Raw genomic sequence first — 9,489 nt, forward strand, 5'->3', positions numbered from 1 at the left:
GTTTGTGGATCCCATGTTTACCCCAATACGTCCTTACCGGTCTAGGACGACCCTGTCCGTTGTTCCCCCTTACGCAGATCTCGGTGGGACCTCCAGTTGCCGCGCCCGCACGGCAGGGAAACCAGTCTGCGCGGGGGACGTCGAGGTTGAAGAGTCAGCACACGTAGATGGTTGCAGCAAAATGTTCTCTCTCCCCTCTTATCCTTTCCAGCCTCCCTTTTATGCCCTTAATCCCAGGATGTTGGCCTGGGGCAGGAGGAAATCTCCCTCACATGTGCCACTGCGATCAGGGTGGATATTCATCAGCTGCCCCAAGGTTAAGCCACTCACACAGGTGGCAAGATGTCTTCTTCCTATTATGATCTTGTGCTTAAGCTCGGGGTGGGGGGGGTGGTTGGGGAGGCTCATCCCAGCTGGGACCCAACACCTGACCCTACACCTGAGAGCCTCTTGGATGTCACTGCCTCGAATCCCTACTGGCACCCCAACTGCAAACACCCCTGTCCTCTAGGATCCATCGTCATCCTCACCCCTCAGTGCGCTTATATTGTTCAAGTTTCCTTGTACAAATGACAGAGTCCACTCTGGCCACCTTGAGCAAAAAAGGGATTTCATGAAGAGTATTAAGTAGGTCATTGGTTTGTTTGGGGTCTTGAGAAACAGGATGCAGCTGAGCACAAGGACCAGAAACCCACCGCAGACTTGCACAAGAAGGAAGCCCCCCCCCAGCACTCCCCAAGCCAGACCTCAGACCTCCCGCCATCCAGGCCCCACCGTTGGGATGGGGGAGGAGGGGGGAGCCTCTTTCTGTGTGTTTCATGCAGGCTGCGCCATGTGTGGTTGCAAGCCTGGGGGTGCAGGGAACTGTTGACTCTGGGCTCCCTGCTCAGGAAGGGTCACCAGCGGGCTCAGCTCAGTCAGGGAGCCTGACAGACTCCCCGGCAGCTCCCCAGCCCCAGGGCCATCCTCTCCTCCCTTTGGCTTCACCACCAGTAAGAGTCTACTGGTGTGGCCCCTCATTCCAGGTTCCCCCTCTTCACTCATCTTCCACACAACCCACAAATCTGTTCTTCCCCTTAGAGATCAAAAGTTCTCCGAGGAGGTTCACTGACTCAGGGTCAGGCCCCAGCACCCCAGCTGGTGCCCAAGGCTCCCGTGGCCTGGGCTGTCTCCCCAGCCTCATCTCCCATGCCGCACCCCACCCCCGCACATGCCTACACCCCTTTCCTAGGACACAGAGCCAAACTGTCCCCACCCCCGGCCCCCCATCACTTTCTCATGTCTGCATGATGACGCCCTGAGTTCCACCCTGGTCCAGCCACTTCCTGATGGATTAACTGAGCCGGAGGCTCACCTCTCTGAACCTCCATTTTCTCTCCTGAAATATAAGAGTGCCTTGCAGCACAGGACATACCTGCAGTCTTAGACACTGGAGGGGGTTGAAAGCCTCCCCAAAAGATGCATCCCCAACCCACGCCAACCTGTGAGCGTGACCTGCTTGGACAAAGGGTCTGAACAGGTGTGACGCAATGAACACTCTTGGCCCAAGATCACCATGCTTCGCCCAATGGCTATTCCCACCGGAGGCCCCACCTTTCAGCTCTAAAATTGGAAAGGAACGTTCCAGAAGCTTCTTGGGTCTTTCTTCATTAAAAAAATAAAGGCAGTTGACTTAGCAGAGTGCCAGGGAGGAGTCTCAGCAGCTGGGCCGTCAGCTCAGCTCATGCTATGCCTCTTGGTACCTGGCAGGTGCCAGCGCTCGCCTCAGCCAGTGAAGGTGGAAGGAGGGGCCACGAGGCCACGGATAAGCCCCACTGTATCCTTCCACCCCATCGTTACCATCCCCCCCTTTCTCTCCTCCCCCTCTGGGACCCTCCCTCCTGTCCCCCAAAAAACCAGAAACCCAGCTCATTCTTAGTCTCCAGTCTAGTCCCCTGCCCTGCCCTAGGGGATCCACACAGAGGTTCATATTTGAGGGCCACCTGTGCTCAGGTACCTGTGCTGACAGGATCCACCTGCACAGGGCCGTTTCCCCGACCTGAGGCCACAACACCTTTTCTGCACTGCAGGAGCTCTGCTGTTTAGTCCCACCTAGACCCTGGGGGACCTTCAACAAGGGGGAGACAGGATTCGGTAGGTAAACACTCCAACGTAGAGAGCACTGGAAGAATCCAGCCCCCCACCCAGCGAACATATTCTTTGCTGGGATTCCTTCCCGGCCTCCCTTCTCTCCACTCCTCCCTCCTGGTTTCTGGAATCACCTCCCAAAGACAGTCCAGCAACCAAGCTTATGCCTCAGGCTCAACTTCCTGGGAACCCAAGCTGAGATGCCACTCCACATCATCACAGGGCTTGGTTTTCCTCCTCTACAGAGTGAGGTTTCAGACTCTGCCTCAGGGACTGTCCTGGGGAGGAAAGGGACTCCCCACCGCTAATGAGGTCCAGCAAAGGGCGCCCCACACTGCCTAACAGCAGCTTCATCACCAGTGAGTCCACATTCTCAAATAACTGCGCTTTGACTTGTGGGAAAACCACCAGGCCACTGTTCTGGAATGTTCCCTCCAGGCCCTGAAGGTGGGTCCAGAAAGGTGAGCCCAGTCCCAGAGCCAGCCCTGCCAAGGGGGAGCCCTTCTTTGAGGCAACCTTTCCTGACCGCCTGTCCCAGGACATTCAGAGCCTCGGCTGTCTAGTCCTGAGGTCACATCAGAAAGAGTCTGGGGTGAGAAAGAGGCCAGGCTGGATATTTCCAACGAATTTCTGGGCATTCCTATCCGGGATGGGTTTTCCTTCCCGTAAGATGATCCCCAGGCACCAGAAACTTCTCTGGTTCATTAGGTCTTTGGTTTCCCTATAAATGTCAAAGCCCTGCCTCCCTGTGGGATCCCAGCCCTGCCTTGAAGTGGCAGTGGCCATCAACAGTCCTAGCACCGCCAGCTAATGACCAGACAGGGCGGTCGCAGGCAGGGAGACAGCCAGACGACTTTGCCTCTGCACTAATTGCTCCCGGCTATGTGGGAAGTTCCCCGGAGTTGGAAGACGAGGAACATAATTGTTAAAAGCAGAAACAAAGAACCTGTACTGGGCCAGGACCCCCTTTCTTGACCAGTTGGAAGGGATCGCTCCCCCTTCGCACAGGGAGGAGAGGATTCTCATGATGGGAGAGCCGGGTCAGTACTCACTCTGGTCACCACTGTCCAGTCTACAGAGGCTTCCTCCCAGGCTTTGGGGGTGTGAGCAAAAACAAACAAGAAAACAAACCGAAAAAGGAGGTCAGAGGAGGAGGCTGGGTAGAAAAACCCTAATCCTGCCCCAGGGTTCTCAGTGGGTGGTCCCCAGGAGGAGAGGACACCCCTCTGAAGATCACAGACAGTTAGAGCAGCAAAGACTGAGTCTCCCCACAAGAGATGGGGCAGGATCTGTGGGCTACCAGCTATGCAGAGCCCTTGAGTGCTCAGGGTGGGTCTCGTGACCTCTGCCCAGTGCCTCCCCCGCCAGCAAGCGCCCCGGTGTGGAGTGTGACTTCAGTCATCCACCCTTCTCCCGGCCAGACTCCTCCTCGGCCTCCGATTCTATCCCGGAACCTCAGGTCATTACCAAAAGCAGGTCGTGGCACCCTTGTGAGTCCCAGGTGTCTGTCCCCAGCATCTGTCCCTTCGGTATGAGGGTGACAGCCAGTTGAAGGGACAGCGCTGTTACAAACATAGACGGGGAGGTGGGGGGAACTGAAAAGCATCCTAGAAATAAGTAGACCCCAACGGGTGGCGGGGGAGTGAAGTGGGACAGAGGTAGGGAGTGTTGCAGAGATGAGCCCAGTTTAGCGTTTAGAGCGGAAGTTGGATGTGAATAGGCAGAAGCAAGGGACCACACTGAAGGGTGAGCAGGTTCACGGAGAATCTGGAGACCCAACTTGAACTTGTAACCAAGTTCAAGGCGATCGGCACCTCTGAGGGGTGTGGAGCAGGAGCAGAGCAGAGCTTTGGAGTGGACAGCAACCCAGGGGTAACCCAGGCAGCCTCCAGGTGGTTATTATGATAGCAAAGCTTCAAGTGCAGCATTATACTTGCAGATGGGAACAAGGTCCCAGCCCACTGAACTAGAGCCCAAAGCCAGGGCCCTGGACGCTGAGGGGAATAAACCTCTGGGAGCTCGCCCAGAGCCGTGCACCTCTCAGCAACGACAGCAGCTGGGCTCTCCCTGGAAGCTCATGCCCTGGAAGAGCCAGCAGATGCCCCAAGCCTCCCGCTCCCTCCGTGCTTTGCTATTACACCCCAAAAGATTTACCAGGGACCGTGGTCTATGAGTTGCCATGTGAAAGCAAATCACTCGCCAGCCTGGGAAAAGCAGCACAGCCCAGTAGCAGAACCCCCCACCAGGAGGAGCACTAGGGGTGCGGTGACTGAAGATCTGTAACTCTCAGGGCCGGTGTTGGCCGCCTGCACGGGAGGCCGGTGCGGCGGCCCCGGCTTAGCAACATGGCAGGACTGATCCCTCCACCGGGGCTGAGCTGAGGGTGGCAATAAACGGAAGCTGCTGTGGGAATACAGCCCGGGCCTCATATTGGGTGATAAGTCTGTGCTGGCCAATTTCCACTGAAATAAGCCAGCCCCGTCTTCCGGGAGAACCCCCGGGAACCCTGGCCCAGTTCAGGGGCTACAGCATGCTCTTCTCATCAAAGACTCATGCTTCGATTTCTTAATCAACCTTCTGATGTGGGTGATTGAGTTAGTATTATTCTTGAACGCATGTTCTTTGATGCATTAGGAATAGTTCATTAATAAATAAAAGCAATTAAATGAAAAACAAATCATTCCTGTGGTGGCAGATTGGGAAACTTCTTCAGCACAGCTGCTTCCCTCTTTTTACTCCACATTTAGCAGCTGAATGTGCCTTTTCTTGAGGAGCAGGATCAGTGGGTCCTGGAGCAGTGTGGCTGGATTTTTGATGGGGGGGGGGTCTCGGGAAGCATTGAGACCAGGGTCACTGCATGACTTGAGGACCTGGACCAGCTTGCTCAGCAGACAGAGTTCTGCCCGTCACCTGCCCACAGGGAGAAGGGTGTGGCCACATGTGACAATATGAACAGAGATACACTTACTTTTGAAGCAGAAAATGACGGCACAGGAAAAGAGTCTGACTTCTCTAACCCGAGTTCCTCCCCATTCCTCCAAGACACCTCCTGCTCTCATTCTTATGGAGAAAAGACAAAAAAGCAAAAACTTGAGAGTCTCCCAAGTATTCTATTTAATGGGAATTTGACAATTCCTGTATGTGATTATGAACTAACTCAGGATTGCCAGCGGCTGTCATCCCACAGGCCATCACTCATGATGGCTGCCTTGAGAAATGTGCTGAGGTTGAGTCTGAAGCCATCTTTGGGCTCCATGGGAAAAGGATGCAGGCATCAATTGGCAATGTCTCCCTGAGAACAAGATGGAAAATACTGGCACCCATGCCGTGATGTCTTCTAGCCAGCAACTCTACTTGTCCATGTGTATGGAAAATACAAAGGAAATAACCCCAGGTATAGTGTCAAGGGAGTTTCAATTCCCAAGCAACAGGAGCCCCAGTTTTCACCACAAACACAGACGCCCAGAATGCATTCTAGTAATGTGTTTCCCCTCCTGGTTCAGGTCACCCAGCAGGGTCACAGTTCCTCCTTTGAGAACCAGCTTGTCAGGAATGGGGTTGTAACTCGTCAATGCTTCACCCATCCCTAGTGCTGCATGGAATAAACTTTTTTTTAAAAAAAGATTTATTTATTTGTACATACAGAACTGGGGTACAGGCCAGAGGCTCAGGGGCAGCGAGAGGCTTCACCAGAGACAGAGTGGGGAGCAGAACAGGCAGATCTATGAAGTACACTGCTGAGGGGAGCAGTGGGCGGGTCAGGAGAGGTCTGCCGCGCCATGTGGTCACCTCCAGGGCAGGCAGGGATTGAACTCATGCAGAAGTGGCTTTAGCTTCTTAGTGCTGTGCTTTAACCCACTGTGCCACCAGGGAGGGTCCAATAATAAACTTTTTTTATATACCTTTTAGCAAAGAGTCTTGGGAAAGCTGTCCCCAGACTACCTCCTGGGATGCTGTGTTTTCAAGGGTGACCATGTCACCTGGCCATCCTGAGCAGAGGCCATAGCATGACTCCTATAGACTCAAAGAATTTCCCCAAAACAATGAAATACTCTGCTTTTATTTTTCTCAGTCTTTACCCTCTCAAAATAGCTCTTTTCAACTCTGAACAAAAGACCTCGCACTCTCATTCTCAAGATCTCAAGGTCAGTGCTTTGGGTGTCAAGGTCACTGGTTCCCATCATCTTCATGCAAATAAATCCACTTTGACTGTTTCCCATAGGTCAATAACTCACTCCCTTTAGGAAACAGGGGCCAGAGCAGCTGCGAAGACTCAGCCCTCCTGAAGAAGTGCCTCATCCTCCACACGGAGCCCTCTGCTTGGAAACTGACTGTGGATGTGGAGGGGCCCAGGAGCACCCTGAGAAGGGCACTCTTGTGAATGCCTGTCTCTCCTGTTCTCCAACAGGTTTTGAACACAGTAACAGGTCCACCTGAATAGAGCTTGGTAGATTCACAGACAAGGGGGGTATATGTCACTTACAAGCCAGCTCATCTGCTGGAAAAGGCATTGTAACCTCCAGGGGCACAGCCCAGAAAGGAAGCGTGTGACTGAACACATTAAAAAAAACAAAGTTGGGTAAAGTCGATGGCTGGATTGAAAAGATGTGGTCCATATACCCAATGGAATATTACTCGGCTATAAAAAAGATAAATGCATGTCTTTTGCAGCAACATGGATGGAGCTGGAAGGGATCATGCTTAGTGAAATAAGCCAGAAGAAAAAGAAAAATACCAGATGGTTTCACCCATAGCAGGAGTGTAAGGGGCCGGGGATTTGCGGGGGTGTTGGGGAGAGGGGGGAAGAAGGAAGCGATTGTAATAAAGAAAAAATGAAAAACAATGAACAACTACATACCAGAGACATTTAACAGGGCTGGAGGAGGGAATGGGGTCAAAAACGGGGTGGGAAAGGTGCATGGGACTATGGTGATGCCACACGAGTGAATTGGTGGTGGGAAGCCCACGGGGATTACAACCGAGATGGAAAAAGACACAAAATGAAGAAAGATGTAAAAATAAAGTTTAACAAAAAAACAGGCCTTGCATGAGAGTTAATCAGCATGGGACTGAAGGTCATTTATTAATGAGAGGAAATGTCAACATTATATTGCTAAGTGGAGAAAACTGGAAACAAAACAGAGTGTCCGATGTAATTCCATCTTGTGAGTGTTGGGGTGGGGGGGGAGAGGGTGCACCCCCACAGAGAAGAAGATGAAAAGAAAGGAACCAACTGTTAACATTTTATCTGGCAGAGAGGAATTGCTAACGACCTTGGGTTTGGTTTTATTTGCTTGTTTGGATGGTTCTTTTGTCTTCATACATTTCTAAATTTTCTCAATTTTCTGGATGAGCATATGTTCCTTTTGTAATCGAAAATGACGTAAATTTACTTTAAAATGATTACAAGAGGGCAGAAACAGGAAGAACAACACAGAACCCGAGGTTGGGGTCACGTAGAACTGTGCTCCCATGCTTGCTCTGTCCCTTCCACTGGCCTCAAGAGACCGTGGTTCCTCTTCCCTGGGCCTCTCCCGTGTCACCTAAAGGGTGCTCAGAACAGTAAGGCTGGATATTGGGCCCGTGCCAGTGTGCAAGGGGCTTGGCAGCCTGTGGCAGGTGGCTGTGGCACCAGGAAGAGGGTTGTGGTCTCCTCTGTTGCAAGCTGAGATCTAGAGAGAATGGGAAGCAACCTGGAGAACCCCAAGAAATGGTACAGTTTGGGGTGCCCATGTTCCCCATCAGATGCCCAGCTGCGCCTCCAACCCATGCACAGGGAATAATGATGACCAGGGACCCCGGGGCTCCATCAGCAGACTCAGCCGCATCTGTGGCCATGACTGACATGGGCTGGCGCTCAAGGGTCCAGAGCAGTCCCTGCAGGCAGCTGGCAGCTTCCTTCTGAAACACTGTAGGTGCTTGCAAGTGGGACAGGAGGTGGAAAGCTGGGTCAGAAGGGGGTGGCTAGATGGGTCCCCCGCAAATGGGTGAGACCCACAGCCAAGGAAAGCCGCTGGGCCGCCGGGCTGAGGCCCCAGGGACCCAGCGACCCAGGGTTGGGACAAGCACAGCTCCAAGGGCTTTTGGGGACATCACACACCGTGGGAACCACTGCGACAGCATCCAGGGTGGCACAGAGCTCCTGCCAGGCGGGCAGGCCGCTCCATTCTGCAATGTAAATCTTGCTCCCAAGCACTCGAGTTAATTTCAGCAAGAGCTCCCCAGAGCTCCCCAACTGGGCACATAATTTCACCTCCTTAATGAATCACCCAGAGTCCCACTGTCCTCAAGGAAAAAAAAGGACAACCAGAATTTGTCAAGAAATTAATTGAAAACAGCAGCGAGAGCCTCATGAATACGTAATAAGACAGTAATCGGCTCTTCCTCAGAGGCACGCTGGCATGCCCGGAACGTCCCCTCGCGGCTGCTGACCCAGGCCCAGGGCCTCTGGAGGACTGTTCTTGCTCTAGCAAAGCTACAGGTCTGCGTGTTTTCATCCTCCTGCAGCCCCCCCACCCTGCAACTGCCCCACCGCTGCCGAGGGGCCTGGACTGCCCACTCGGCATCAACTGGCTCTTCCAAGAAAGCAAGGGAAAATGCTTCTGTGCACTGCATGTACCTGAAAGGCTCTTTCTCTTGCTCCAGGGAGGTTTTATCCGCATCAGGTCACTCCTTTCTTGAGTGGGTGACTGGACCAAACGAGCACCCAAGCATTTGCAAACTGGAAGGAAACCCCAAGGTGCAGTTCTCGGTCCTGGTGCCCAGTTCGCAGGCTGGACTTGGGTGGGGTGTCATCTTTGAGAGGAAGAACACTGAGGCCTGGGAAATCACAGGACTGCGGGGGAGGGGGGCAAGGAAAGCGGTCAGCATCCCCTTCTTGCTCCACCACTTTGCTCTTTCTTCAGTTCAATTCAACAAACCAGAGCATTTGGAGAGGAGGCGAGATGAGTAAGACAGGGTCCCTGCCTGCAAGGTGCAGGTGGGGAAAATCAGGCCCCGAAGGCCTGTGATGTGAAGATAGTCATAAACCCAAACCTGGACTAGGCAGTGGGAAGATAGCACTGTCTCCCGCCCACCCAAGGATTACTGAACCTCCCACCCGCCGGGATCTCTGGGCTATTCCCCTTCACACTCTGTGAAGTTACATGTTAACTTGCAGACGGTGTCCAGCAAGACATAATTTCTATTCATTAGAAAAGCTAGCACCAAAGATTAACTTTTTAAAGATTGTTTATTTATGCATGCAAGAACTGGGGTACGGGCAGGGGGTTGGGAAAGGATTCACCAGAGACATTGGGAGCAGAACGGGAAGATCTACCAAAATACACTGCTGAGGGGAGCAGCAGGCCGGACAGGAGAGGC

Source organism: Condylura cristata, unplaced genomic scaffold (genome assembly GCF_000260355.1).
Source record: "Condylura cristata isolate star-nosed mole 26May11 unplaced genomic scaffold, ConCri1.0 scaffold00026, whole genome shotgun sequence".
Lineage (NCBI taxonomy): Eukaryota > Metazoa > Chordata > Mammalia > Eulipotyphla > Talpidae > Condylura > Condylura cristata.